The following is a 6,000-nucleotide window of genomic DNA, read 5'->3' on the forward strand; positions in this document are numbered from 1 at the left end:
GAAAAATAATGGCGATTCCATAATGCCAGAGAGATATCGGTGATTCCATAATGGAGAAGAGATATCGGTGATTCCATAACGGAGAGGAGATATCGATAATTCCATAATGCAGGTGATATATCGGTGATTCCAAAACGGAGCAGAGATATTGGTGATTCCATAATGGAGGAGAAATATTTGTGATTCCATAATGGAGCGGAGATATCGGTGATTCCATAATTCCGGGGAGATATCATTGATTCCATAATGGAGGAGGGATATCGGTGATTCCATAATGGAGGAGAAATAATGGTGATTCCATAATGCCAGAGAGATATTGGTGATTCCATAATGCCAGAGAGATATTCGTGATTCCATAATCGAGAAGAGATATCGATAATTCCATAATGGACGAGAAATAATGGTGATTCCATAATGGAGGAGAAATAATGGTGATTCCAAAACGGAAGAGAGATATCGGTGATTCCATAATGGAGCGGAGGTACGGTGATTCCATAATAGGGCGGAGGTACCGGTGATTCCAAAACGGAGGAGAGATATCGGTAATTCCATAATGGACGAGAAATAATGGTGATTCCATAATGAAGGAGAAATAATGGTGATTCCATAATGGAGGAGGAATAATGGTGATTCCATAATGGAGAAGAAATAATGGTGATTCCAAAACGGAAGAGAGATATCGATGATTCCATAATGGAGCGGAGGTATCGGTGATTCCATAATGGGGCGGAGGTACCGGTGATTCCAAAACGGAGGAGAGATATCGGTCACTCCATAATGGAGCAGAGTTATTGGTGATTCCATAATGGAGGAGAAATATTGGTCACTCTATAATGAAGCGGAGTTATCGGTGATTCCATAACGGAGGGAAGATAACGGTGATTTCGTAATGAAGACGAGATATCGGTGATTCCATAATTCAGGAGAAATAATGATGATTCCATAATGGAGGAGAAGTAATGGTAATTCCATAATGAAGAAGAGATATCGGTGATTCCATAACGGAGGAGAGATATCGATGATTCCATAATGGAGGGGAGATATCGATGATTCCATAATAGAAGGGAGATATTGGTGATTCCAAAACGGAGGAGAGATATCGGTGATTCCATAATGGAGCGGAGTTACCGGTGATTCCAAAACGGAGGAGAGATATCGGTGATTCCATAATGGAGGGGAGATATAGGTGATTCCATAATGGAGCGGAGGTACCGGTGATTCCAAGACGGAGGAGAGATATCGGTGATTCCATAATGGAGGAGGGATATCGGTGATTCTATAATGGAGGAGAAATATCGGTGATTCCATAATGGAGAAGACATATCGGTGATTCCATAATGGAGGGCAGGTATCGGTGATTCCATAATGGAGGAGAGATATCTGTAATTCCATAATGGACGAGAAATAATGGTGATTCCATAATGGAGAAGAGATATCGGTGATTCCATAACGGAGAGGAGATATCGATAATTCCATAATGGAGGGGATATATCGGTGATTCCAAAACCTAGCAGAGATATTGGTGATTCCATAATGGAGGAGAAATATTTGTGATTCCATAATGGAGCGGAGGTATCGGTGATTCCATAATTGGGGGGAGATATCATTGATTCCATAATGGAGGAGGGATATCGGTGATTCCATAATGGAGGAGAAATAATGGTGATTCCATAATGAGGAAAAAACTTATGGTGATTCCATAATGGAGGAGAAATAATGGTGATTCCATAATGAAGGAGAAATAATGGCGATTCCATAATGCCAGAGAGATATCGGTGATTCCAAAATGGAAGAGAGATATCGGTAATTCCATAATGGACGAGAAATAATGGTGATTCCATAATGGAGAAGAGATATCGGTGATTCCATAACGGAGAGGAGATTTCGATAGATCCATAATGCAGGGGATATATCGGTGATTCCATAATGGAGGAGAAATATTTGTGATTCCATAATGGAGCGGAGATATCGGTGATTCCATAATTCAGGGGAGATATCATTGATTCCATAATGGAGGAGGGATATCGGTGATTCCATAATGGAGGAGAAATAATGGTGATTCCATAATGGAGAAGAGATATCGGTAATTCCATAATGGACGAGAAATAATGGTGATTCCATAATGGAGGAGAAATAATGGTGATTCCAAAACGGAAGAGAGATATCGGTGATTCCATAATGGAGCGGAGGTACGGTGATTCCATAATTGGGCGGAATTACCGGTGATTCCAAAACGGAGGAGAGATATCGGTGATTCCATAATGGAGGAGAAATATTTGTGATTCCATAATGGAGCGGAGATATCGGTGATTCCATAATTCAGGGGAGATATCATTGATTCCATAATGGAGGAGGGATATCGGTGATTCCATAATGGAGGAGAAATAATGGTGATTCCATAATGGAGAAGAGATATCGGTAATTCCATAATGGACGAGAAATAATGCTGATTCCAAAATGGAGTAGAAATAATGGTGATTCCAAAACGGAAGAGAGATATCGGTCATTCCATAATGGAGCAGAGTTATTGGTGATTCCATAATGCAGGGGAGATATCGGTGATTCAATAACGGAGGGAAGATAACGGTGATTTCGTAATGGAGGGGAGATATCGGTGATTCCATAATGCCGGAGAGATATCAGTGATTCCATAATGGAGGAGAAATATTTGTGATTCCATAATGGAGCGGAGATATCGGTGATTCCATAATTCAGGGGAGATATCATTGATTCCATAATGGAGGAGGGATATCGGTGATTCCATAATGGAGGAGAAATAATGGTGATTCCATAATGGAGAAGAGATATCGGTAATTCCATAATGGACGAGAAATAATGCTGATTCCAAAATGGAGTAGAAATAATGGTGATTCCAAAACGGAAGAGAGATATCGGTCATTCCATAATGGAGCAGAGTTAATGGTGATTCCATAATGCAGGAGAAATATTGGTCACTCTATAATGAAGCGGAGTTATCGGTGATTCCATAATGCAGGGGAGATATCGGTGATTCAATAACGGAGGGAAGATAACGGTGATTTCGTAATGGAGGGGAGATATCGTTGATTCCATAATGCCGGAGAGATATCAGTGATTCCATACTGGAGGCGAGATATCGGTGATTCCATAATTCAGGAGAAATAATGATGATTCCATAATGGAGGATAAGTAATGGTAATTCCATAATGAAGAAAAGATATCGGTGATTCCATAACGGAGGAGAGATATGGATGATTCCATAACGGAGGGGATATATCGATGATTCCATAATAGAAGGGAGATATTGGTGATTCCAAAACGGAGGAGAGATATCGGTGATTCCATAATGGAGCGGAGTTACCGGTGATTCCAAAACGGAGGAGAGATATCGGTGATTCCATAATGGAGGGGAGATATAGGTGATTCCATAATGGAGCGGAGGTACCGGTGATTCCAAAACGGAGGAGAGATATCGGTAATTCCATAATGGACGAGAAATAATGGTGATTCCATAATGGAGGAGAAATAATGGTGATTCCATAATGGAGGAGAAATATTGGTCACTCTATAATGAAGCGGAGTTATCGGTGATTCCATAATGCAGGGGAGATATCGGTGATTCCATAACGGAGGGAAAATAACGGTGATTTCGTAATGGAGGGGAGATATCGGTGATTCCATAATGCCGGAGAGATATCAGTGATTCAATACTGGAGGCGAGATATCGGTGATTCCATAATTCAGGAGAAATAATGATGATTCCATAATGGAGGAGAAGTAATGGTAATTCCATAATGAAGAAAAGATATCGGTGATTCCATAACGGAGGAGAGATATGGATGATTCCATAACGGAGGGGATATATCGATGATTCCATAATAGAAGGGAGATATTGGTGATTCCAAAACGGAGGAGAGATATCGGTGATTCCATAATGGAGCGGAGTTACCGGTGATTCCAAAACGGAGGAGAGATATCGGTTGATTCCATAACGGAGGAGAGATATGGATGATTCCATAACGGAGGGGATATATCGATGATTCCATAATAGAAGGGAGATATTGGTGATTCCAAAACGGAGGAGAGATATCGGTGATTCCATAATGGAGTGGAGGTACCGGTGATTCCAAGACGGAGCAGAGATATCGGTGATTCCATAATGGAGGAGGGATATCGGTGATTCTATATTGGAGGAGAAATATCGGTGATTCCATAATGGAAAAGAAATAACGGTGATTCCATAATGCCAGAGAGATATTGGTGATTCCATAATGGAGGAGAAATAATGGTGATTCCATAATGGAGGAGAAATAATGGTGATTCCATAACGGAGGAGAAATAATGGTGTTTCCAAAACGGAAGAGAGATATCGATGATTCCATAATGGAGCGGAGGTATCGGTGATTCCTTAATGGGACGGAGGTACCGGTGATTCCAAAACGGAGGAGAGATATCGGTAATTCCATAATGGACGAGAAATAATGAAGATTCCAAAATGGAGGAGAAATAATGGTGATTCCAAAACGGAAGAGAGATATCGGTCTCTCCATAATGAAGCGGAGTTATCGGTGATTCCATAATGCATGGGAGATATCGGTGATTCCATAACGGAGGGAAAATAACGGTGATTTCGTAATGGAGGGGAGAGATCGGTGATTCCATAATGCCGGAGAGATATCAGTGATTCCATACTGGATGCGAGATATCGGTGATTCCATAATAGAGGGGAGATATAACTGATTCCATAATGGAGCGGAGGTACCGGTGATTCCAAGAAGGAGGAGAGATATGGGTGATTCCATAATGGAGGAGGGATATCGGTGATTCCATAATGGAGGAGAAGTACGGTGATTCCATAATGGAGAAGAGAGATCGGTGATTCCATAATGGAGGAGAGATATCGATAATTCTATAATGGAGGGGATATATCGGTCATTCCAAAACGTAGCAGAGATATTGGTGATTCCATAATGAAGGAGAAATATTTGTGATTCCATAATGGAGCGGAGGTATCGGTGATTCCATAATTGAGGGGAGATATCATTGACTTCATAATGGAGGAGGGATATCGGTGATTCCATAATGGAGGAGAAATCATGGTGATTCCATAATGAAGGAGAAATCATGGTGATTCCATAATGGAGGAGAAATAATGGTGATTCCATAATGAAGGAGAAATAATGGCGATTCCAAAACGGAAGAGAGATATCGATGATTCCATAACGGAGCGGTGGTATCGGTGATTCCATAATGGGGAGGAGGTACCGGTGATTCCAAAACGGAGGAGAGATATCGGTAATTCCATAATGGAGGGCAGGTATCGGTGATTCCATAATGGAGGAGAGATATCTGTAATTCCATAATGGACGAGAAATAATGGTGATTCCATAATGGAGAAGAGATATCGGTGATTCCATAACGGAGAGGAGATATCGGTGATTCCATAATTCAGGGGAGATATCATTGATTCCATAATGGAGGAGGGATATCGGTGATTCCATAATGCCAGAGAGATATTGGTGATTCCATAATGGAGAAGAGATATCGGTAATTTCATAATGGACGAGAAATAATGGTGATTCCATAATGGAGGAGAAATAATGGTGATTCCAAAACGGAAGAGAGATATCGGTCACTCCATAATGGAGCAGAGTTATTGGTGATTCCATAATGGAGGAGAAATATTGGTCACTCTATAATGAAGAGGAGTTATCGGTGATTCCATAATGCAGGGGAGATATCGTTGATTCCATAACGGAGGGAAGATAACGGTGATTTCGTAATGGAGGGGAGAGATCGGTGATTCCATAATGCCGGAGAGATATCAGTGATTCCATACTGGAGGCGAGATATCGGTGATTCCATAATTCAGGAGAAATAATGATCATTCCAAAACGGAGGAGAGATGTTGGTGATTCCATAATGGAGCGGAGTTACCGGTGATTCCAAAACGCAGGAGAGATATCGGTGATTCCAAAACAGAGGAGAGATATCGGTAATTCCATAATGGACGAGAAATAA

Source organism: Pholcus phalangioides, unplaced genomic scaffold (genome assembly GCF_987345545.1).
Source record: "Pholcus phalangioides strain wild (caught in Gottingen) unplaced genomic scaffold, Ppha-v1.0 ptg000015l_1, whole genome shotgun sequence".
NCBI lineage: Eukaryota > Metazoa > Arthropoda > Arachnida > Araneae > Pholcidae > Pholcus > Pholcus phalangioides.